General features: G+C 43.3%; 1 protein-coding gene and 1 long non-coding RNA gene across 10 annotated transcripts in view; one reads left to right on the top strand and one right to left on the bottom strand.

Moving 5' to 3' along the window:
* MAP2K5 (mitogen-activated protein kinase kinase 5) overlaps positions 1 to 26,420 on the bottom strand; it is a 271,359-nt gene that overhangs the window by 10,868 nt on the left and 234,071 nt on the right. The window lies entirely within an intron of this gene.
* LOC112448375 (uncharacterized) overlaps positions 1 to 26,420 on the top strand; it is a 32,895-nt gene that overhangs the window by 5,286 nt on the left and 1,189 nt on the right. The window contains exons 2-7 of one of the 8 annotated variants that reach the window (XR_009496128.1): positions 4,329 to 4,394; positions 7,497 to 7,574; positions 13,428 to 19,686; positions 20,241 to 20,326; positions 21,343 to 21,482; positions 26,192 to 26,300. This is a non-coding gene — a long non-coding RNA (uncharacterized lncRNA). Of the gene's footprint in view, positions 1 to 4,328; positions 4,395 to 7,496; positions 7,575 to 13,427; positions 19,839 to 20,240; positions 20,327 to 21,342; positions 21,483 to 26,191; positions 26,301 to 26,420 lie in introns of all 8 variants that reach the window. The other 7 variants (XR_009496129.1, XR_009496125.1, XR_009496126.1 and 4 more) reach the window with 7 other exon arrangements.

Below are 26,420 nucleotides of genomic sequence, written 5' to 3'. Positions count from 1 at the left end.
GGAACATTTTACCAAAACCATAACAGATGAATTTGTAAGAAAGGAAATCTGCAAGTGCCAAAAATGAAGAGGAAACGGAAAACCTCTTCAGTAAGGGTGCGAGTTGAGGTCTTGTGGCCCTAAGGGAGGCTATCAGTTCCAAGAATGCAGTACCTGGAAAGTGTAATACTAAGTTGAAACAGGAGACAAAGTCCAGCTGGGGAGCTGGCCTAGGACCCTGGGCAAAGCTGGGACTGCAGAAAGTCTGCCCACCAGCAAAGGGGATGCTGTGTAAGGTGACTCTGAGCCTTGTGCACTTTGGGGTCCTATGTACCACTGCTCTGGTCTGAGAACACAAGGCTGATTAACCTAACATAACATTGATATTGATCTAGCAATACTCTGGAGTATCTCTCAGGAGCAAATGAAAACACATTCTGAGGCAGTACTTCTGGAATGCAATCATTTCCACAGCAATAAGCCTCATTCAGAATGAGCTTACAATAAAAATTCTAAAACACGTGAGCAAACAATTGGGCATGGACAAGAGTCAGCAGACACAACATGCAGGAAGATTACAGCTCTCAGAACCAAGGTGATAGAAAATAATTGGAAAGAAAATGCAAAACAATGTACAGTTAAAAAGACTAAAGACATAAAAGAAGTTGAAACACTAAGAACAAGATATTATGAAAAAGAGAAGAGAGATTTGAAAAAGAATCAAATATAACTTATAGAAATAACACGTGTGGTGAGTGGGAAAAACAAAAGAAACTCTCCATAGATGAGCCAGACAGCAGGCTGAATACAGCTGAGCAGAGACTTAGCAAGCTGGAAGAATGGTCTGAGAAAAGTATCCAAAGCACTACTCAGTACTGACAGATAAGCAAAAAATAATTTTTTAATGTGAAAGAGAGAGACCCAGAGGAGAGAATGAGAAGAGACGAGACACAGTGGCAGATGGGAAATATTCAAAGAGACAACATCTGAAAATTTTGAGAACTGATGAAAGATATGAATTTTCAGATTCAAAAATCAAAATGATCTCCAAGTAGAATAACTATACAAAAATCTATATCTAGACAAATTGTGGGGAAACTGCAGAACACCAGGAACAGAGATGGGAAAAGCCCCCAGAGAGAAAGACCATGGTAACTGGGCAGCCAGCAGATTCTCACCAGCTAGTGGAGCAGCCTGGAGAAGGAAATGGCAACCCACTCCAGTGGAGAATTTTTGGAGACCTGCCTGGAGAATTCCGTGGACAGAGGAGCCTGGTGGGCTGCTGTCCATGGGGTCACATAGAGTCGGACATGACCGAAGTGACTTAGCATGCATTCATGCACTGGAGAAGGAAATGGCAACGCACTCCAGTATTCTTGCCTGGAGAATCCCAGGGACAGAGGAGCCTGGTGGGCTGCCACCTATGGGGTTGCACAGAGTCGGACACGACTGAAGCGACTTAGAAGCAGCAGCAGCATGGAGAATCCAGATGAAAACAGAGTCAAGGCTCTGGGGAAACTGTCAATCTAAACTCTTAAATTCAATTGAACTAACAATCAAGAGTTAGGGCAGAACTTCCTAGAAGTCCAGTAGTTAGAATTTTGAGCTTTCACTGCTGAGGACTGGGTTTAATCCCTGGTTCAGGAACTAAGATCCTACAAGCTGTGAAGTACAGCTCCCCCCAACCCCCAGAAAAGAGGGCAAAGTGAAGATAATCCTAGAACAAAAGACAGAACTCTTAATGTACTTCCAAAAGGAAAAGAAACTTCAGGAGAAGGAAGTAGGACGCAACAGGAATAGGAACAGATAACTGGTAAACATATGGATAAATATCAACAGGTATTGATTATACAAAATGAGAACAAGAGTAATGACTAATTGTGAAGACTAAAAACGATGCCAATGAAATCCTGGACATGAAAGAAGAAGGGACTGATCAGAAATTCTTAGTCTCCTTATATTCGGTGGAGTAAAGCTGAGGTTGAGGCTGCTAGCTGCCTGTCAATATCCATTCCTCCTTTTTCCTTAGTGATATGAATCCTAAGTTTAATAAGGAATAGAGCTGATGTTTGGCAGAAACCAACAAAATTCTATAAAGCAATAATCCTTCAGTTAAAAAATAAATTTAAATTAAAAGAAAACAAAACAAACACCACAACGGGAAAGCACACACACACACAGAGGAACAGTGTCGTCCAGCAAAGCAGCCGCATGCCCAGCCTCCCTGGCAGCTAGCTTTTGGCCAGCGCCATGGAAGCCCGTAAGCGTGTGCTGATCCGCAGATCTGTCCTTAAACAAAGGAGTGTTTTGACCACTCTTCCTCATTCCTGTTGGCTAGAGCTCAAATGCCCCTTGACTAGAAAGGAACTGCCACCTAATCTGGGATACATCCTGCCTGTCTTTATATGTGCGGGGAATATCCTGCTGTCATATTTAAGCTGTTGTTTATTTTAATCACGTGCAGTTAAAGCCAATTCTACCTAATATAAAGGTTAGGAGATTGAACCTAAAGCTGAATATTGTCAGGAAGGGGGTATATCTAGTGATTAACCTTTAGGCTTTGCTAAATTAAGTGAGAAACTTGGGGATAACCATTACAAGGCTAGAAATAGAATACAGTATCTAAACCGATGGGAAGACTAAAAAGAAAGAAAAAAAATCAATCTAATAGAGTAAAGAAAGGAGAAAAAAGAAGTCAGAAAAGCATTGTAGAGAGAAAACTACAAAACAGAAGAGCAGAAAAAAACATTTAAGTGTATCAATAAGCAATAAATATAAATGATTAAACTAATGAATTAAAAGAGAGTCAGATAAAATTAAAGACATCAATAGCAAAAGGCAGAGATTCACTTAAAACAAAAGAACACAGAAATAATGAAAACAAAGGGGCAGAAAAACATGTAGCAGACGAATACTAACCAAAAGAAAATTGCATATGTATATTAATATCAGACAAAAATAAAACTTAAAATATACTAGAGGTAAAGAGAGTCACTACATAAAGATAAAAGAAACCTTTTAAAATGAAGATATAGCATGTTGACACAGGCACCTAACATCACCACCTTAAAGAAAGAACTGACAAAATCGCAAGGAGAAGCAAAACCACACTAATAGTGGGAGACTTTAACACGGCTCTCTCAGTAATTGATAGATAAAGCAGGTAGAAAATTAATAAGGACACAAAATATGTAAGTAACGCAATTCACAAATTTGACCTAAAGGATGTAAAAAGGACATTTCATTCAACAATTAAGAGAATCACATTCCTTTGAAGCAAATAGAGTACAGTGAGAAAAAAAAACCACAGTGTAGTAACCACAGGCATTTCAACAAGTAACAAAGGTCTTCGTTATTTTGGTTGATATTATATCAATCATGCTCTCTGACCATGGGGCACAAAAAGAAGATAACAATCACAAGAGAAGAAAACAACACTGAGTATGTGCGAACAAAAATACTTCTACATAATTCATGGGTCAAAAAAGAAATCCCAATTGAAACGGAAAATTACTTAGAAATGAACGACAGTGAAAATACTCTATATAAATATTTGTGGAATGCGGGTAAAGTCATGTATAGTTTTACATGGATATGTTAAGGAAAAAAAGATTGGAAATTTATGAGTTAAGTCAGTAAATTATAAATGGAACAAAAAGTAAATCCAAAGAAAACATAAAACAGCAGTAATAAAGAACAAAAAGAATTAGACATTAAAGAGATGATCAAATCAATAAAATACTGGTTCTTTAAAAAGGTTAGTAAAATAGACTAACTTCTGATAAAACTGGTAAAGAGAGAACAGAAGCAAACATTATTAGGGAATAAAAAAATGGTACATGCCCATAAATGCAGGAAAAAATTTTAAATAGTAAGGGCATATCTTATGAATGATATGAGGCCAACGCTGAAAATGTAGCATGACATCTCCCCAGGAGGGAGAGGAGAGAGGGGAGAGGAGGTGTGTGAGGGCGGTGCTGGGGCAGTGGGCAGGGTGGCGATGCTGGTGACCTGGAGGTGTCAACAAGTATTGACAAATAGTCACCCTGGTAGGTTGTGAGCCCTGATACCACACTTCAAACTTTTAAAATGATTCTTATCTATTGCTTCATCTGATTTCAAGAAACATCCAATTAAGTAAAGGTGCTACCAAAATCCATCTCAGTAACAGCTTCTAGCTTCTCAGGAAGGAAAAACAACCTTTCACACAAAGACTGAACCTAAAGTGGAGATTTTTTGATGTTATCAAACCAACAGAATACCTTAAGGAAAAACTGCTAAGGACACCAGATATTGAACTTTGGGGTAGATAACTGTAACTGAAGGGCCATCTTTTTTTTTTTTTTAAGGTTTCCAGCTATGATACCCCAGTTATCTGAGCTTCATTCAATTCAGTAGACAGGGTTGCTGCTGAGGTAAGTGTGGGGGAACCAGGGGACTGGCTGGGGCAGCCCTTTTGGAAAATCTGAAATAAAAGCATAACAAAGGGCAAAGTTACCAGGCCTAGCCTGTAATACAGGATCGAAAATTACTAGTTACTCCAGAGTTTCTGCTTTCAGCAACCATTTCCTGAAACTGTCCCCTCCTTTTTTTTTTTTTTTCCCTAATGAAAATCCAAAACAAGGAAACAAGCCATTTGAAAATTCTGATCATTTTGTGTCCTGGCAGCAAATAAAAATCATCAATAGAACTTGCTTTTAGCCTTGAGCAATATTTTCTAAAACAAAACACAAAGAACCTGTGGTACTTAACTATTCTGCTATTGATTTACTGTGGTTTGCAAGGTAATGTTGAAGAAAATTAAATGTACGGAAGGCTGAAATGCATTTTCTGAGGTTCTGAGCAGGGTAGCCTGTGTTTTCTGAGGCGGTGTCGCTGGCCATGCGCAGAATGCACGACTAAGGGAGCGCACTTCATCTGATTACAAATAAGCTGGAGAAGCTCGTTGCCGCAGAGCTTTATGAAACCAAAGTCTGTTTTCACTGTTGAGAAGGACAAAGTTATTTAGTTGCAAGCTTGCTTCTTCTGCTAGTTATGCTCCAGTGTACAGGGAGACTTCGATCAAATCCAATATGGATGCATTGAATGGCTTCTGTGGGTCTGACTCTAAACCTCGTTTTTAAAGTCTAAGGACTCCCCTTTGGCACATTCATGGCTTATTAGGTCCCCAGGCCTTCCCTTGTGGCTCAGCTGGTAAAGAATCCGTCTGCAACATGGGAGACCTGGGTTCGATCCCTGGGTTGGGAAGATCCCCTGGAGAAGGGAAAGGTTACCCACTCCAGTATTCTGGCCTGAAGAATTCCATGGACTGTATAGTCCATGGGGTTGCAAAAGAGTAGGACACAACTGAACGACTTTTCCTTTCATTTCACTTTCAAAAAAACAAACAAAACAAACCTTCAACAAATAATAATGCAAAACAATTTTATGCTAATTACTGATTCAAGAGCAACGTGGTCATATTGTTTCAAACTTCAGCATTTACATGCAATCTTACGGAGCGGTGTATTTCCTGTTTAGTGAAATGGCCTGTTTTCAAATCTAGAGGCACTTTACAAACCTACAGGGCACTGTAAATTTGACTCCGTTACTTAAGACTAAGAATCTGAAAGTTACATTAAAACTTGAACGCTTTACTTTCAGTTAGCCCCTCAAGCCTTTACTTAGTCCATTTTCTTGCAGTTTAGACTACTAATGCTGACACACTTAGCTTCTGGTTTCTCAATCTAAAGCACAAAATAAACAGACAAATAGAGGAGGAAGAGCCGAGAGCTGTTAGAAAGGGAACAAGGGCAGGAATACTAAGTGACCTCTATTAGCAACACTACACAGCAAAAACGAAACCAAGGAACCAACGTGGGATCATCCAGGGCAAGGACAATGGCCCTCCACATGTTAATATCAGGAGACGCTAGGACAGCAGAATACAGCCAATGACTGTTCATGAAGACGGTCTAAGAACATTTTCTAAAAAGCAAACCCTGAGGCACATAATCCGTTTAAGAGGACAGGGAAGTGTACAATACATTTAAAGCCTCTTGCCTGTAATCTTTCAGTTATCTGAATAATTTCCTTTATTTGGAGGTACTCATTTATGGAAAGTGGTGAATAGGAGACTTGCTGCCCTTTGCATTTTGGAAGGTCAGGATTAAACAGGGAAAAGCTCGCACTCTGGCTGCCTTTCAGTAGCACCGTGTGACATCACCAGGCAGACAAGCCTTCAGAACCTCTGAACTCAGTAAAGACATATGGGGCCACTTAGGGCCCAAGTTTATCTTGGCTTCCTTTGGAGCAAGTTTGATTACTTCTAAGATTTATGGTCAAAGTGGAAGGGAAAAAACATACCTCACAGAGCAGATTTATAACCTCATCTTGTTTTTATAATAACATTAGGGATGACATCCTATGACAGAATCTTGGAATGACTGCAGGGAGACTTGGAAACTCAGTGAGAAGTTTTATATTTTGGGGGTTTGGAGCACTTTGTACTTCCAGGGGTCAGGGAGGAAAGGACCAGGGAAATGAGCCAGGGAGACAGTCAGAAGGTGAGTGTCAGCTGGTCTAATTTTCTGTGTCAACTCTGAAAATTAGATAAACAATGACAAACCAGGCTTTTTAAATGAACATGTCACTTCTGGTTTTCTTGATACAAGGTAACATTTTTCAAGTCCTGGTAGCCCTAAAGACAGATTTAACCCCTGAGAGGTTTCTGTAAGTGTTCTAAAGCACCCACATCGAAACAAAAGGTTGAGTCCAACCCTACCACCCTTAAAAGAAAAACTAATTATCCTTGAAAGTTAAATACTCTTCTTCTAACAATTAAGGGGATTATGCCTAGAGCCAAAGGTCCAGCCTTCTACTGGACAGCCTTAGCAACTTTTTTTCCTTTCAGTCATCATCTTGGCTCTCTAGGGCAGCTCCTTTGATCTTTCAAACAGTGTTCTAAGCAGGGACTGGTTCCTTGCACCAACTCAGGGGAGCACAGACTGTTCTGGGTCCCCTGCTCCTATGTTATGAAGACATGGGGTAGGAGAACCGCTCTGGCCTACAATTTGGCTGTAACAAGCTCCCTGGTGGGGAGACGAAAGATCAGTGAATCTTTAATAGCTGCCCTCAGCGGCTTTGCTCTAAGGATATTTATTCAGTTGGAACATGTTGATTTGGAGAGAAAAATAAGTATAAATATAATTAGCAGCATCTGAGTAGAGTTCTTCATTCCACAAAGTGCTTTCAACCTCATCATCTAATTCAAATGTCACAGTAATGCCATGAAGTCTCAGGATGGCATTAGTGTCATTATCTACTTGTGGATTTGAAAACTAGGTTCAGAGAAGTTAAGTGATCTGGCTAAGGTGGCAGTGGGATCTGAACTGGACATCAGCTCCAAAGCCTGTGCTTTTTGTTAGGTTTGTTAATATGTTTTGTTATAGTATAATATATGATAACAGCAATATAACAGCCAATGGTTGTGAGCACCTATCCCATGTCAGATACTAGCCAGGTGTTTTCATTTACAGCATTTCCTACGATCTCCAGTCACCTGTCAGAAGAGACGTGGGCCTACTTTACAGCAAAGATACTGATGCTCCTAGGTGGTAAGCCCTGTGCTCCAGGCTGAAGTCTCAACACTGGCTGGAACCCAGGCTCTTGGACTTCATATTCTTTGCCCACACTCTAGAGCTTGCAGCAACAACCCCCCACTCCCCCACCCCCGACCTCCTGCATTCCATACAAAGCACATAAGCCACGGTCTGCCCTGGATCAAAGTACAGAACAGGTCTTTTAAGGTTCTCTGACCCCAGCCTTGCCTCATCCCTGAATTCTAATGTCTTTTTCCTTTCTGATGTAGTAGAGTCTCCTTTTCTAAAGTGTCCCAAGGTTCAAAACTACCTCTGCTGCCAGCTTACTGTTGAGAAGAAAACTATCTGATTACACCAACTCACAGGATGGTATGAATAACTAATAAGAGCATTGGGGCTATATGCATTTGAAAAGAGGACACCTGCCCCAGTCCAGCTGCATCTCTGATATCTCCGGTGATAAGAGTTCTGGGTGTGAGGAGCTCTGTCTATGTGGGCAGGTAATTTCCCTGTGGTTTCCAGGGGCCTGTGAAGTTCACTCTCCATCATGCAGCTTTTCCCCCTCGATTTGGAAACTCTGTGCTCTGTACAACAGGAGAACATCACCAACTGCACAGGAAGGCCATGGTCTGCCCTGGACATCAGGAAGGCTGTGTGTAGGAAATGCCCAGCACAGAGGCTATGCTGGAAACAGCTCTATAGTCGTGACTATCAGTGGCCTGGACTTGTTTTTTTCTAAGGACATTTTTGCAATGCCTAACACATACTCAGTGCTAAGTCTGGAAGACCGAGACCGGCTCTCCTGACAGCTGCACACGGTGTGGGTGGACAGGCAGAGGGGGTCTGGCTCTCCATGTAGGAAGGACTCTCACCACTCACTGAGCTGCCTCTCTCCTGAGCCTCAGGCCTAAAGACCCAACTTGCTCCCTCATTTAAAACGGGAATGAGCTGACTTCCCTGAGTTCAGAATTGCGTGTAACTAAAACACAAAACAGAAAAAAAGGAAACCCAACTGTTGCACTCGTGCACAGCCTATAGACAAGACGGCAGTGCCCTCAGACAGCATTTCAAATACAGTTTATTAGTGTGTGATATGAAAAGGGTATTTTTATTGCATGATATAATGCAATGGGACCTTGGGCGCTCTGTGGAAAGACCTCACACTCAGAAGTGTAATGAACCCATAGTCCCCAAAACATTATACTGTACATTAACCTATCATTAATGGCACGTTAGGGCTAGGGGCATTGCACGCTTGCTGGTCAGGGCTCCATCAGGGCAGTGTTGAGAAAACTGCACAGTCTTCCCAGGCTTAAAGCAAATAGAGAAAATAAATTTTCCTGATGTCTACAGGCAGCTTTAACGGAAGTTCAATCCCAGCTCTGCCTTGCAATTTCCAAGACTGCTTTCTTAAGAGAGGAAGATGTACAATTGAATAAAAGAAGGAAACGAGCCTTCTGCAGTTCACCCACAGCTATATGCCCCATAACCCCAATGTGGGCTAGACAAGGCCACAAGCAGAGAGCGCCTCTGGTAGCAGTGCAGAAGCTGCCCGCGGGACACTCAGGCCAGAACCTCAGTCTCCAGAGGCAGAAGGGATCTTGGCGACTGTGTACCTACCTCCCTCACTCTCTAGATGGGGAAATCAAGGCTCAAAAAGATAAAGGAACAGACAACCTATCCAAAAGAAAAATGCGCACAGTATGTGAAAAAAATACTGATGGCCAATAAACATGAAAAAAAACAAACTTCATGCTTAATAAAAAGAATGCAAATGAAAACAACTGAATATCATTTATCACTGATCAGACAGATGAAGATTAATGTCTAATACTTTAGTGGCAAAAGAGGTGAATGCTCAGTTGTGTCCAACTCTTGGCGATCCCATGGACTGTAGCCTACCAGGCTCCTCTGTCCATGGAATTCTCAAGGCAAGAATATTGGAGTGGGCAGCCATTCCCTTCTCCAGGGGATCTTCCTGACCCAGGGACAGGACCCACATCTGCATCACAGGTGGATTCTTTACTGCTGGGCCACCTGGGAAGCTCTGAAAGAGGTGAGGGGGAATTGCAATTCTCATATCCATTTTGTAAAGGTGTATGTATATATATAGAAAGATGGTCACCAGCTTAACAGCCAAGGTCTGGAAATCACCAAAATGTTTTATGGCAGGGTCCTGGTTAAATAAATATGAAACATCTATATAATGGAACACCATGCAGCATAAAACAGAATGAGGCAGACTTTCATGTGATATGGAAAGATCTCAGATCTCAAAGATATAAGCAAAAAAGTAAGGTACAGAACAATAAAATTAACAATTCTTGAAGGACACACAAATTACTATTAATAGTGCTTAATTCTGGAGAGTGGGGCTGAGGGTGTATTTTGCATCCTTCTGTACTCTTTGAATTTTTAAATAATTTTAACACTAGTTTTAGAAAGTCAATGATGAGAGCAGGAGCAAACATTTTGGGGGACTTTATTTCCTAACTTCTATGCTAAGTGATTTATGCACTTTATCTTGTCTGGATTTTCACACACAAAAAAGCAGTAATTTGGTCACTATTATCCCTTTCGATAAGGGCTTCCCTCGTGGCTCAGATAGTAAAGAATCTGCCTGCAATGAAGGAGACCTGGGTTTCATCCCTTGTTTGGGAAGATTCCCTGGAGAAGGGAATGGCAACCTACTCCAGTATTCTTGCCTAGAGAATTCCATGGACAGAGGAGCCTGGCGGGCTACAACAATCCTTGGGGTCACAAAGAGTCAGACATGACTGAGTGACTAACACACACACATCCCTTTCTGTAATGTGGGAACTGAAGTTTTGAGGGATAAAATAATTTGTTCAAGGTGACCTTATTGCCCATCTACTTTCAATAATGAAACAGGATTTGTAAAACAGAGAAAAATCTTTCCAGATTCTGATGCTGCCCATGACCACCTTCCTGGGGAAAACTGGGAAAGCTTGCCTTACCCTACCTGTGGTCAGGGAGGAAGGCAAGACAAAAAGACTGCTGACTTTGAGATGGAATTGAGTTTCTGGAAGTATCCAGTCTCCACATCACAAAAGGAGATGGGCTGAGGGACCCTAGGCTACCCACACTGTTCAAGTAAACAACGCTTGGCAACCAGGGCTTGAACACATGAAGGGAAGTATTTCCCCAATTAAACATGAAACGACTTCAAAGGAAACCCAGCAGGCACTTCATGAATGAAGAGGCAGCTGTCTGAGACCAGCAGAATCACAAGGCGAGAGTGGGGGCCAGGAAGGAGGGGGCAACGCCACGCCTTAGGACTCTGCACGGAATCGTGACGCTGCTTCAGAAGTTTGCTCTGTTTCCCATTCCTCCATTCTCCCCAATAAAAGAGTCTTGTTATTGTTGGATAACAGACTTTGCAGCAACATTTTAAAATGCTAGATTTTATTTGTCCTAGGGTCTGCCAACACACACTGTAATTAAAATGTTGATTAGTAAACAGTTTAAATATATGACAGACAATGCAGTTAAAGCCTACAGTTAGGTCAATATGTGATTGAGAATTGCCATTTAAAAAATCTCATTTAAATTTTGCATACATTAATCACTACCATACTTCAAGGTTCTGATATCCACCTGACTACAATATTAAAATAAAACTTGCTGCCCCAGGGAAATCCTACTTATTCTTAATTGTTTCGAGGCTTTGATGGGCTTTTAATCTAAGATTAATTTATGCAATTTTAAATAACTCTTCTTATGATTAATAAGCTTGAAAATTAAAAGGAGTCTAAAGCAATTATAATGAGCATTTGGTCATAACCTCATTAGAAGAAGGAGTGAAGGATACAGCTCTGGAATTCTTACAAGACTACAATTTAAGGTTACTTTTAGAGAAGTCAAACGTAGTTCCTGAAATTGCAAAGGCAGGTTAGCAAAGGTCACTGTTAAAATGACGGCTAGCTAGATTAGCATACTAATGATTTTCTCTGATAGTGACAGAAAGGACACTGAAAAGAAGATGCAGAAAGAGAGACAAATGACATGCTGCCAAGAAGCCACAGACTCTGAACTGGGTTTCCTGTTATTCTGGCTGGAGAACTTCATGGAATTTCAGAAAGAGCCAGGGGATTAGAACATCCCTATTTATAAATCAGTTTCAGTAAGAGAGTCTGATCCACATGGAGCAAGCAGAGATCAGTCCTCTGTAGCCTGTTTGCCTGTTGTGCTGGGGTCACTGCCTTGCCTTGGATAGCAAGGAGATCAAACCAGTCAATCCTAAAGGAAACCAACCCAGAATACTCATTGGAAGGACTGATGCTGAAGCTCCAATATCTTGACCACGTGATGTGAAGAGCCGACTCACTGGAAAAGACCCTGATGCTGGGAAAGATTAAGGGTAGGAGGAGAAAGGGACAACAGAGGATGAGATGGTTGGATGGCATCACTGATTCAATGGACATGAACTTGGGCAAAAACTCTGGGAGATAGAGAGGGACAGGGAGGCCTGGTGTGCTGCAGTCCATGGGGTCATAAAGAGTTGGACATGACTTGGTGACTGAACAATGACAACACTGCCTTGCCTAAGAACTAACAATGGCTTCCTGCAGCTGCAACTCCTCAATGGTGTGCAAAGCCCTTCCGGAGCTGGCTCTCTGCTGAGCTACCCCTTCCTTTTAAAAAAAAATTTGTTTTTTATGTGACCCATTTTTAAAGTCTTTATTGAATTTGTTATAATTTTGTTTCTCTTTGGGATTATTTTTTGGCTGTGAGGCATGTGTGATCTTAGCTCCCTGACTAGGGATCCTGCATCCTCTGCATTGGAAGGTAACGTCTTAACCGCTGGACCATCAGGGATGTCCAGAACCACCATTTTTTAATTTCTATTTTCAAACAAATCCTACAGGTCTGGCCGGAGCTGAGATGTGTCCTCTGACCACCGTCACACTCCCTGTCCTGAGCCCTCGCACCAGCAGGCACATCAGCAGCACACAGCCCACCCCGCATTTTCTAGATGTCTCCTCTGGGTGTGTCCAGTCTGCTCCTTGAGGATCTGGATGTTTCTTACATTTCTTTTGAGCCCATCATAGCACCTCACAGACAGCACATTCTTGTTCCTTAACTGTTTCATAATAATCCCTCCAACAAGATGTTCATAATACTGATACTAGAGGACTGACACAAAAAGTTAAGGCTTTACAATGACTGGGGAAGAACAACTCACAGAGATCTGTCTGTCTCTAGCTCAGTTCAGTTCAGTCGCTCAGTCGTGTCCGACTCTTTGAGATCCCATGAATCACAGCACGCCAGGCCTCCCTGTCAATCACCAACTCCCGGAGTTCACTCAAACTCATGTCCATCAAGTTGGTGATGCCATCCAGCCATCTCATCCTCTGTTGTCCCCTTCTCCACCTGCCCCCAATCCCTCCCAGCATCAGAGTCTTTTCCAATGAGTCAACTCTTCACATGAGGTGGCCAAAGTATTGGAGTTCAGACTTAGCATCAGTCCTTCCAATGAACACCCAGGACTGATCTCCTTTAGGATGGACTGGTTGGATCTCCTTGCAGTCCAAGGGACTCGCAAGAGTCTCCTCCAGCACCATAGTTCAAAAGCATCAATTCTTCGGTGCTCAGCCTTCTTCACAGTCCAACTCTCACATCCACACATAACCACTGGAAAAACCATAGCCTTGACTAGATGGACCTTTGTTGGCAAAGTAATATCTCTGCTTTCCAATATGCTATCTAGGTTGGTCATAACTTTCCTTCCAAGGAGTAAGCATCTTTTAATTTCACGGCTGCAATCATCATCTGCAGTGATTTTGGAGCCCCCAAAAATAAAGTCTGACACTGTTTCCACTGTTTCCCGATCTATTTCCCATGAAGTAATGAGACCAGATTGAGAGGAGCTACCCCATGTCCGAGGTCAGGGGAGGCAGCCGAGAGGAGCAACCTCACGTCCAAGGAGTGGTGGCTGCGCGGGCGCAGGAGGGCCGAGAGGAGCTACTCCATGTTCAAGGTCAGGAGGGGCAACCTTGTCCAAGGTAAGGAGCAGTGGCTGCGCTTTGGTGGAGCAGCCATGAAGAGATACCCCACGTCCAAGGTAAGAGAAACCTAAGTGAGACAGTAGGTGTTGCGAGAGGGCATTAGAGGGCAGACACACTGAAACCATACTCACAGAAAACTAGTCAATCTAATCACACTAGGACCACAGCCTTGTCTAACTCAGTGAAACTAAGCCATGCCATGTGGGGCCACCTAAGACAGGTGGGTCATGGTGGAGAGATCTGACAGAATGTGGTCCACTGGAGAAGGGAATGGCAAACCACTTCAGTAGTCTTGCCTTGAGAACCCCATGAACAATATGAAAAGGCAAAATGATAGGATACTGAAAGAGGAACTCCCCAGGTTGGTAGGTGCCCAATATGCTACTGGAGATCAGTGGAGAGATAACTCCTGAAAGAATGAAGGGATGGAGCCAAAGCAAAAACAATACCCAGTCGTGGATGTGACTGGTGATAGAAACAAGGTCCGATGCTGTAAAGAGCAATATTGCATAGGAACCTGGAATGTCAGGTCCATGAATCAAGGCAAATTGGAAGTGGTCAAACAGGAGATGGCAAGAGTGAACGTCGACATTCTAGGAATCAGCGAACTAAAATGGACTGGAATGGGTAAATTTAACTCAGATGACCATTGTATCTACTACTGTGGGCAGGAATCCCTTAGAAGAAATGGAGTAGCCATCATGGTCAACAAAAGAGTCTGAAATGCAGTACTTGGATGCAATCTCAAAAATGACAGTGATCTCTGTTCATTTCCAAAGGCAAACCATTCAGTATCACGGTGATCCAAGCCTACGCCCCAACCAGTAACACTGAAGAAGCTGAACAGTTCTATGAAGACCTACAAGACCTTTTAGAACTAACACCCCCAAAAGATCTCCTTTTCATTATAGGGGACTGGAATGCAAAAGTAGGAAGTCAAGAAACACCTGGAGTAACAGGCAAATTTGGCCTTGGAATACAGAATGAAGCAGGGCAAAGGCTAATAGAGTTTTGCCAAGAGAACACACTGGTCATAGTAAACACCTTCTTCCAACAACACAAGAGAAGACTCTACACATGGACATCACCAGATGGTCATTACCGAAATCAGATTGATTATATTCTTTGCAGCCAAAGATGGAGAAGCTCTATACAGTCAGCAAAAACAAGACCAGGAGCTGACTGTGGCTCAGATCATGAACTCCTTATTGCCAAATTCAGACTTAAATTGAAGAAAGTAGGGAAAACCACTAGACCATTCATGTATGACCTAAATCAAATCCCTTATGATTATACAGTGGAAGTGAGAAATAGATTTAAGAGACTAGATCTGATAGACAGAGTGCCTGATGAACCATGGACAGAGGTTTGTACAGGAGACAGAGATCAAGACCCATCCCCGTGGAAAAGAAATGCAAAAAAGCAAAATAACTGTCTGGGGAGGCCTTACAAATAGCTGTGAAAAGAAGAGAAGCGAAAAGCAAAGGAGAAAAGGAAAGATATACCCATTCAAATGCAGAGTTCCAAAGAATAGCAAGGAGAGATAAGAAAGCCTTCCTCAGCGACCAATGCAAAGAAATAGAGGAAAACAACAGAATGGGAAAGACTAGAGATCTCTTCAAGAAAATTAGAGATACCAAGGGGACATTTCATGTAAAGATGGGCTCGATAAAGGACAGAAATGGTATGGACCTAACAGACGCAGAAGATATTAAGAAGAGATGGCAAGAATACACAGAAGAACTGTACAAAAAAGATCTTCATGACCCAGATAATCATGATGGTATGATCACTCACCTAGAGCCTGACATCCTGGAATGTGAAGTCAAGTGGCCCTTAGAAAGCATCACTACGAACAAAGCTAGTGGAGGTGATAGAATTCCAGTTGAGCTCTTTCAAATCCTGAAAGATGATGCTGTGAAAGTGCTGCACTCAATATGCCAGCAAATTTAGAAAACTCAGCAGTGGCCACAGGACTGGAAAAGGTCAGTTTTCATTCCAATTCCAAAGAAAGGCAATGCCAAAGAATGCTCAAACTACCACACAACTGCACTCATCTCACACTCTAGTAAAGTAATGCTCAAAATTCTCTAAGCCAGGCTTCAGCAATACGTGAACCGTGAACTTCCAGATGTTCAAGCTGGTTTTAGAAAAGGCAGAGGAACCAGAGATTAAATTGTAAACATCTGCTGGATCATCGAAAAAGCAAGGAAGTTCCAGAAAAACATCTATTTCTGCTTTATTGACTATGCCAAAGCCTTTGACTGTGTGGATCACAATAAACTGTGGAAAATTCTGAAAGAGATGGGAATACCAGACCATCTGACCTGCCTCTTAAGAAACCTATATGCAGGTCAGGAAGCAACAGTTAGAACTGGACATGGAACAACAGACTGGTTCCAAATAGGAAAAGGAGTACTTTAAGGCTGTATATTGTCACCCTGCTTATTTAACTTCTATGCAGAGTACATCATGAGAAACGCTGGGCTGGAAGAAGCACAAGCTGGAGTCAAGATTGCCGGGAGAAATATCAATAACCTCAGATATGCAGATGACACCACCCTTACAGCAGAAAGTGAAGAGGAACTAAAAAGCCTCTTGATGAAAGTGAAAGAGGAGAGTGATAAAGTTGGCTTAAAGCTCACCATTCAGAAAACTAAGGAATATCTCTAATAAACTACCAATTTATCAGACACTACCACAAATGTCTAACTTACGTTTCCTTTTCTAGACTGCATTAAGCTCCACTAAGCATATGTGTCTTTCAAGAAGCTACGGATCAGATGTGCCCAGAACATCAGACGAGACAAATCACCCAAAGAGGCTGAAAGATTCAGTGCCCCTACGTATCTACCACTTAACAGTTTAAACACTTTCACAAACTATTTTAATAGGGAAAACACCCACCCTTCAAGACTGGTATTAACTCTGTCATTTTATAGATGAAGAAGCTGAGGCTCAGTTAAGCTAAGTAACTGTTGATTACCCAGGAGAGGCAGAGACTCTCCTGAAAAGAGAAATCCTGAAATCGCGTCTTCTGATAATCCAGAGCAATGCTCCTTCCAATCTGCCATGTTGCTTCTCATCTTATGTTCACAACAGACTCACTTTCAAGATCAATAGCCCATTTCTGGCCTCTGCAGACTTCACACACAGAGGACAGAGTATGTCTTGCTGGTTTCAGCCACATACCTTTCCACTTCTACAACCATGGTTATGGAAACCAGTTGGGTCATGGGATCATCAACTCAACGGACATGAGTTTGAGCAAACTCTGGGAGATAGGGAAGGACAGGAGAGCCTGGTGTATTGCAGTCCTTGGGGTCGCAAAGGGCTGAACATGACTGAGCGACTGAACGACGACAAATCCTATGAACAAGTCACAATCTGCGAGTGGAAGGAAAGCAAAGTGTCAGGAGGTAGGGAGTGATGTGCTAGTTCCTGCTGAGCAGCTGGAGGCTGGGGACGGGACTCTGGAGAGGCGGTACAGCCACCTCAGGCTTTAACTACTTGCCCACAGTCAGCCCCTCCCCTGCTGTCCAGGAGACAAGATTCTTCCTCATGATCTTAGAACAATCAGAAAAAAGACTCTAGGGGATGCAGGTTTCAGTAGTTGGGGCTCATGGGCTCAGCAGCTGTGGCTCCTGGGCTCCAGAGCACAGGCTCAACAGTTGAGGCGCATGGGCTTAGCTGTTCTGCAGCATGTGGGATCTTCTAGGACCAGGGATTGAACCCTTGTCTCCTGCATTGGCACGTGGATTCTTTACCACTGGGCCACCAGGCAAGCCCAGTGTTTTTTTCCTTGTGATGAGAACACTTAGGATTTACTCTCTTAACAACTTTCAAATATATCACATTAACTATAGTCGTTATTTTGTGCATCACATCCCTAGTACTTACTTATCTTAGAACCAGAAGTTTGTACCTTTGACCATCTTTATCCAATTCACCCTTCCTCTGCCTCTAATCACCACAAATCTTTTTCCTATGAAAAATTTTTTTTAAGATTCCACGTATCAGATTTTTGTCTTTGTCATTGTCTAACCTACCTCAAACACCGTAATGCCCTAAAGATTCATCCATATTGTTGCTAATGGCAGAATTTCCTTTTTTATGGCTGGATAATATTCTGCTGTGTATATATGTGTATCTATCTCACAACCTTTTTACTTATTCATCTGTTGATAGACACTTGGGTTGTTTCCATGTGTTGGCTGTCGTAAGTAATGCCGCTATGAGCATGGGGGTACAGGTATTTCTTTGACTTAGTGTTTTTGTTTCCTTCAGATACAGTCCCAGAAATGGAAATGCTGGATCACATGACAGCCCTATTTCCCATTGTTTAAGGAAGCTCCATACTGTTTTCCAGAGTAGCCTTACCAGTTTGCGATCCTACCAGCACTACACAGGGTTCCCTTTTCTCCACATCCTTGCCAACACCTATCTCTTGTCTTTCTGATGACAGCCATTCTAACAGGTGTGGGGTGATACGTTCACTGTGGTTGTGATTTACGTTTCCCTCTATAATTAGTGATGTACTTGCTGGCCATTCGTATAGCTTCTTTGGAAAAGCGTCTATTCAGGTGCTTTGCCTATTTAACTTATTGTAGATTTTGATTATTTATTTATGGCTGCACTGGGTCTTCACTGCGGTGCACAGGCTTTCTCCAGCTGGAGTGAGCAGGGGCCGACACACGGCTCAGTTGCCCTGCAGCATGTGGAATCTTCCTGGACCAGGGATTGAACCCATTTCCCCTGTGCTGGCAGGCAAGCTCTTAACCACTGGACCACCAGGGAAGTCCTCCTTTGCCTATTTTTAAATTGGTTTGTTTTTCTTGCTTTTGAGTTGTATGAGTTCTTTATATATTTTGGATATTAATCCCTTATCAGATACACTATTTGTGAATATTTTTTTCTCCTTCTGAAGAGTGTCTTTTATTTCTTTTCGATCATCCAGTCAAGAGAGATTACCGAACAGCTACTTTGTGCCTTGTATTGTGCCAGCTGGCTCAGTGGTAAAGAACCCGCCTGCCAATGCAGGAGGCACGGGTTTGATCCCTGGGTCAGAAAAATCCCCTGGAGAAGGAAATGGCAATCCACTCCAGCATTCTTGCCTGGGAAATCCCATGGACAGAGGAGCCTGGAGGGCTACAGTCTGCGGGGTTGCAGAGTCAGACAAGACTGACTGACTAAACAGCTCTGCCAGCTGCAGGGATGCAGTGTCTTCCTCACCACACTGTTAAGCTCCTGGAGGGCAAGACTGGTGTTTCGGCAGTCTCTGTATTCCTACAGCTGTGCAACTCAAGTAAGTGGTCTGGGGGCCACTTGCCACTAGTTTGCAAGAAGATAAGAAGCTATGCTACGAAGTAAATCAGCACACAGCTTCTTCACAGAGAGAATTTTGCTATAAAAAACTGTCAGGTGAACTAAACAGAAAACTTCCATATGTGCTTGATTTATATTCTAGCACGAACTCATCTTGTGTTCAAGAAACTGTTCATTGACCAAAATGTTAACTGACCATTAGTCCATGGTCTGTATCTGCTAAGTCGCTTCAGTCCTGTCTGACTCTGTGCGACCCCAGAGACGGCAGCCCACCAGGCTCCCCCGTACCCGGGATTCTCCAGGCAGGAACACTGGAGTGGGTTGCCATTTCCTCCTCCAATGCATGCAAATGAAAAGTGAAAGTGAAGTTGCTCAGTGGTGTCAGACTCTAGCGACCCCATGGACTGCAGCCTACCAGGCTCCTCCGTCCATGGGATTTTCTAGGCAAAATACTGGAGTGGGGTGCCATTGCCTTCTCCGGGTCTGTATCTGAGTAGCACTAAACTGCAGCACCTAGCAACTTATTCCACATATAGAACGTGCTCAGTAAGGTTTTCTGAGTTAAAAGAAATTTCTCCCAAACTCAAAGAGTAATATCACTTAGAAGCTGCTCATTTCTATAATTGTGATAGTAAACTAAAAAGGAGAGAAGGTTTTGTGGCCAGATAAACTGCAGAACATGCTCTGCCTTCAGTTTTTGCCATAGATTGATGAAGCCAGAAATCCGGAAGAGCTCGCGAACTTTCACAGCTTCTCTTCAGAGAAACAGACAGGTGCAAACTGCTGGTCATTATTTCCTCTCTTCCTACTCGGTTTATCTGCACTGAGGTTTAGGCCCCAGCCGCTGTGTCCAGACACGAGCTCTCTGCTCCAACCACAGTCCTCCAGATGCAGGACAAGGCCAAGGTGGAGGGGGATAGAAGGGGTGAGCTGAGCAAGCATCCTGGAAGAATGAACAAGCACAGACTTGCCATTCCATGTTTCTCTGTGGGGTGTCTGTCTCAGTTTTGTTTTGGATTGCCTCAGCTGCAACTGTCACAAGCGTAATAACAACCCTCTGCCCACTATGCACCAATATTAGCTTTGATGTAGTGCAGAGCAGTCCTATATTCTTCCTGGCTGTGTGACTCTAGGCAAGTCAATTATCCTCTCTGAGCCCCAGTTCAATGTATCAGTAAAACGGGAATAAGAATAATCTTCATAGTGTTTGTGTGAATGTCAAATGAGATATGATATACAAAAGATCTCTGTAAATACATGCGTATTTAAAACTGTGATCTGTTAAGCTTAATTCTTCTCTCTAAAGTAAAGCTTTTCTTTCTTTAAGGTTAAAAATTAGAAGACTGAATTCATCTGCAGCCACAAGTTGTATGCAACAGTTGTTCCGATTTCAAGTAATTTCAGAGAAAATAGGTATAGTATGGATTTTGACTAGTGTGTATATTAGATATAAGCTATGTCTCACATATGTGCAGAGAGTAATACACTCACAAAAATACCCCAATGTCCTGCAACGCGTGGCTCAGTTGTGACCCCATTCACAAAGCCTCCCCAGGCAACCCTGGCTGGAAGAAATCTTGCCTTTCTCAGAGCTCATTGAACCTGTTAAATTCTTATCACTTCAGGTCAATAATTATTTATTGAGCATTCAATGTGGGGCTAGGGATTGGGCTAAAGCTGAGGTACAAAGATAAAGATGACTTGATCTTTTCCTCTAGGAACCTGTGGTCTTGCTTAAGGCCTGTTACATTACTGCCACAAAGTGTGAAAAAAGCACTGAGCGACTTCACTTTCACTTTTCACTGTCATGCATTGGAGAAGGCAATGGTAACCCACTCCAGTGTTCTTGCCTGGAGAATCCCAGGGACAGGGGAGCCTGGTGGGCTGCCATCTATGGGGTCACATAGAGTTGGACACAACTGAAGCGACTTAGCAGCAGCAGCAGAGGTACTCGGCCAGAAAGAAGGATGGCACACAAAGGAAGCCAGCAGCCCTACTGAAGGAGGCCTGGCAAAGCTTCAGGGGCTGAGCCAGTGGGGTTTTGCAGTCCGAGTAGGAGTTCACCACATGAGTGTAAGGAAAGCACATTCTTGATGGAAGAAATGGCACATGACATGACCGTGTGAGGATGCCTCATGTGTTAATGGACTGTCAGGCTGTCAGGGCATAGGCTGCGTTTACAGGAGCACAGTGAGGTGGAGGGCCAGGTGAAGGCAGGCAGGAGTAGGTGCAGGAGGGCCTTTGCCAAGTCTGTCTATCCTGTGCTTGGCTGTTCATGCCCTCATATTCCTTGCTAGACTAGAAACTGGTTGAAGGCAGGAGGCAAGATTGACAGTGTTTCCTCGGCATCAGGCAGGACGCTCTGCCCAGAGTAGACACTCAACAAAGAAGGGTGGGTGTGTGCTGACATTCTCTTCCTGTCTCACAAGAGCAGAAGAGGCTGCTGAAATACAAACCTGCACCAGACGCGCAGTGCGTTACAATTCAGCCGGCCCCCGAAAAGCTAGCCTCATGCCTGCCTTTGGTACTTAACCCACTTTCCAGATGACACGCACTGCTGCCTGCACAGGTGAGCTGCAAAGGGGGCCATTTCCAAAGGCGGGAAGCCGAGCTGCCCAGCCAGGGCTCTGCGGACCTCCCTGACAGGGGAAGCCAAAGCTCGTTTAGGAGAAAGAACTTTCTAGCCCTGGGGCTGGTGCCTCAAGCCCGGCAAACGCCAGCATTCCAGGGCTGCTGATTTGCCTTCCCGAGAGCGAGAGTATTCCAGAGGCAAGCCTGTGGCTTAAAAAAAAAAAAAAAATCATGTTTAATTTAAAAATTAGAAACTGGAGCAGGCTGTGAGCACAGGGGTTGATTGAAACAAAATTTAAATTCCTGTCAAGCCCATTTAAACACGGGGGCCCTTCATAGACAATTAGCTGCTCCCTGTGAATGCTGAATAAACTCAGGCCTGGTCACTGCGAGCAGAGAGGCACCTACTGTGAGGCGCTGAAAAAAAAATTAACTAAAATCAGGCTGTATGAAATATTCAGCCTTCCAGTATATCACAGGGGTTTGAAAGTGTAAACAAGACAAAAATCGATTCCTTAGTGCCCTCAAATCAAGCCCCCAAAATGGTTAGGGCATCTGTTTCTGCTAAATTTTGTTTACATCGGCAGATTTGCCTTAATTGCAGTTGTTTATTTCTCATTGTCCCTGGGGCCCTAATCTCCCGATTACTAATACTTAACACTCATTTCACATCTAAAGCTACTTCTAATCCTCAACAGGTTTTGGGGGCTCTTAAAATTATTGAAACCACAGAGGCGGGAGAGACAGCCTCTTTGTGAAAGGAACATTTTCTTATCTACTACCAGCTGGGCCCAATCATCACCAGGGATGGCTGCAACAAAGGTGGTAAAAGGCTCTTCCACAATGACTGCTGCTCCACTGGGGATTCAGGGGATAAAAAGGAGCTTTGATGGAAAAATCTGAACAAGAGGCTAAAGCAGTCCAGCCAAATAAAGTTACTGTCATAATCAAATGCTGTCAATCACCATGAAAATCCAATTAAAAATGTCTCAGCACAGCCCTCTTAAGTGGAAAAATGTACCCTATGTACACAAATTTTTGTCAACTCCACACCAGTCCCACAATGAGAAAGTCCTCCTATTCACTGAACCCCCCTCCCCCACCCCCAAGTTTAGAAAGAGATGCGGGTCATTCAGAAGCAGTCTGAGGGAGCTGCGACGCACACAGGCTACTGGTATACAATTAAGAGTTAATCGGGTTCCATTTGAAAATTCCATTTTCATTTGTGTTGAGGGAACCTTTGCACGAATAAACGAATGGTAACTTATTCTCCTACTTCAGAATCAGTGACCATTTATATTAAGAGAGCGGGGAAACAGTAAGCCAGGATACTGGAAAGAAACGAGTCCATTCTCCAGCAAATGTCCCTCGGTAGACCATGGCCTAATGTTCAATTCTAATCTTGAAAATTAAATAGAGGAGAGAAGGCCCAAATGTCTCTGCTGCCTTTCTGCAGTCTCTTAAACGGCTAAGTAAACCTCAAGTTATCTGCAGGCAGATCTGACCCCCCAAATAGCTGTCTACAGAAGCCCTCACTGAATCCACACAGCTCCTGGTCCCCCAAGGTCTCTCTTGAAACTGCTACAAATTAAAAAGCAAACAACCCATTAAACAAATCCAGCTGGTTACAACTGTAAATAGGTGGCTTCTAATAACTTTCCAGCCCTTGAAATTCCTGGCTAGATTCATTCATTATTGATAAGTATTGCATCGATTTATTGGAGTGCTGCTGATGTTGTTGTTTGGTTGCTAAGTTGTGTCCGACTTTTTGTGACCCCATGGACTGTAGTCCACCAGGGTTCTCTGTCCATGGGATTTCCCAGGCCAGAATACTGGACTGGGTTGCGAATTCCTCCTCCAGAAGATGTCCCCGACCCAGGGATCAAATGTGCGTCTCCTGCATTGGCTGGTGGGTTCTTTACCACTGAGCCACCAGGGAAGCCCTTATTGGAGCGTACTTACAGGGAGACGTGCACTTACAGGAATTGGATGGGGAGACAGTGGAAACAGTGTCAGACTTTATTTTTCTGGGCTCGAAAATGACTGCAGATGGTGACTGCAGCCATGAAATTAAAAGACGCTTACTCCTTGGAAGCAAAGTTATGACCAACCTAGATAGCATATTCAAAAGCATAGACATTACTTTGCCAACAAAGGTCCGTCTAGTCAAGGCTATGGTTTTTCCAGTGCTCATGTATGGATGTGAGAGTTGGACTGTGAAGAAAGCTGAGCACCGAAGAATTGATGCTTTTGAACTGTGGTGTTGGAGAAGACTCTTGAGAGTCTCCTGGACTGCAAGGAGATCCAACTAGTCCATCCTAAAGGAGATCAATCCTGGGTGTTCTTTGGAAGGAATGATGCTGAAGCTGAAACTCCAATACTTTGGCCACCTCACGCAAAGAGCTGACTCATTGGAAAAGACCCTAATGCTGGGAGGGATTGGGGGCAGGAGAAGGGGACGACAGAGGATGAGATGGCTGGATGGCATCACTGACTCGATGGACATGAGTCTGTGTGAACTCCGGGAGTTGGTGATGGACAGGGAGGCCTGGCATGGTCGCAAAGAGTCGGACATGACTGAGCGACTGAACTAACTACAGGAAAACAAGTTTGCTGCTTTCAGTAGCAATTCCCAAGTCACAGAGACTGGGCTTCAGGATTGTTTTATATTCCCCCCACAAGTGGCTGAATGACAGGATTTTTCAGCCTCATCTGTTATTCCCAAGGACTGGGGGGCAGGGTGGCCCACATCTGACATGGTGATAGACAGAAGACCTTGGGGTCCCCTGCCATCAATTTAACCTGAAAAACGTGCTGGCCAGGTGGTCTCCTCTAAGTCTTGACTCTCTAATGACCTTTTGACTTGGAAGGAACCATCAAAGGTGAATTCTCAAGTGGTCAGAACACATGCCAAAGATCACAGGTGCTCTGAGCAAGGACTGCTTCACACTTTCTTGCTCTTCCTGTCCTTCCAGGGTGGACAGCAGAGCCCTGGTGCCTGTTCTGATGGGTCTGGCTGTACTGGTCGTTAAAAGCTGAGAATGGTATCCAAGCAAACAATGTGATATCCCAGAAATTCTATTATTTTGGAACCAAATGATTTCCCCACATGACCTCTCATAGCAGAAAGTCAAACAAGAATCTCGGATCAGATCATGTAGTTCTAGTGTGGCCATCTTAACTCATACTGAATATCAGAGCCCAGGATGGCTTGCTCTTGGGTGAGTTTCCCCAACTTTACTCTGAGTTCCTACAGAACAGGGACACATGATGTCATTTTTGTCTTTATGTCTAATACAGTGTTTTATTACAATGAAGTAGAATGAGTGGCACATGCAAAGAATAATCAATAGTGCTATCTCTTCTTTTAGTCAGAACAGAGAGCATGCCTGAATGACAGCCACATACAACTAAGCTAGGAACTGAATTAAAGATCAGGCTCTTCTTTCAAGGAGCTCACAATCTAGTTGTAAGGAGAAAAACATGGTGTCAAACTAGTGAGTTTCACTTGGACAGTTTTTAAAAGCAGCAGCAACAAAAAGAGCCCCCAGGACCTGCTCCCTGGTCCAAATGCCAGAGATTCTCTGACTTGGGTTGGGATCTGGGCAGTTTCTTTTAAAACCCACTCAGATGATTCTGATGAGTTAGGAACCCCTGCACCACATGGGCCAAGCTGTGAATTTACCATGAATATATATTTTATGTGATGAAGTGCTGTTTCAAGTTGGAGACAATAAATGGTGGAGGGATTCTGAGCAGGGAGCAGGCACTGTGAAACAGAGGAGTGAGGAAGGCTGCAGGGAGGAGGAAGGCAAAGTCTGAGGACGGTGGGGAGGAGGGCATTCTAGGTTGAGGCCACCACCCAAATAACAGAAACTCCCTGTGAACTGGGCAACCTCAAAGGAGGAACAAATGCAGAATCCACCCAGAAGACCCAGCTCAGCCTGGGTGAATGTGGCAGAACACTGAAGAGGCCCCACTGCTGCATTCACCGCATCTGAGGCAATGAAACTGTTCCTGTGGCCAGGGCTATGCAGCCACACTGCGCCCTGAAATGATGCTGGGAAGATGGCAGTCAGCTCAGTAAACAAGAAAGAAGACTTGCAGGCAGGAGTTCAAAAATCGCAATCTTAAACAGGCAAATCATCACCATATTAAGAGATCGGACTTGACTGATGGAGGAAAAAAGTTATCCTTAACTGGGAAATTAAAACTGTCAGATCACTATGATCAAGGAATGACAGATTTTTATCTATCTGTATATCTCTGGCTATGTGCATATATACAAATACATTCACACGTATACACATGCATTTATCTGCTAGTCTGGTGAAAAGATTAAGCAGTCACATGAAAAAACAAAGCTTACTTTCTGGGGTTATAATCTCTCTGTTCTCGCTGAAGTGCTAACATGTCATCAAAAATTCAAATTAAAGCTGTCTGATTCAGTGTGATCTCAAACATCCAGACAGTGATTCTGCCGTTGTAATTATGTGCAATTAAAAACTAAAATCAACTTCTTACTAGTGCTTTCCTATTTATAAGGAGACACAACACAGATGATTTTAAATGGCATTTAAAACTTGAAAATAATAATAATAAATTCATTACGTGGTTCTCAAATGGACTCTATGTGGAGCCCCCGGGCTTCTGTGATGTCTTTTGTGCTCGGAGAAAATATTTAGTTGAAGTTTCAATATTATCCAGTTTCCCTCTGCAGATCTGGGGTGTCTTGGCCAATGAGCTGATGTGCACTTTCCAAAGAAAAACCAAAAGCAAAAATGGGGTCTGCAAGAACTGGAGGCTAGACACACGTGTAAGTCTGGCCCTAAGGGTCTATTTTTAATCCATGGTCCACGTGATGCAGCAAACTAGCTAAAGGGAGTAAATGACCACCAAGTTCAGAGTCGCTTGTTAACCATCACTAGCAGCTTAA

This window comes from Bos taurus, chromosome 10, assembly GCF_002263795.3.
Source record: "Bos taurus isolate L1 Dominette 01449 registration number 42190680 breed Hereford chromosome 10, ARS-UCD2.0, whole genome shotgun sequence".
Lineage (NCBI taxonomy): Eukaryota > Metazoa > Chordata > Mammalia > Artiodactyla > Bovidae > Bos > Bos taurus.
This window is presented reverse-complemented; position numbering and strand designations above follow the sequence as displayed.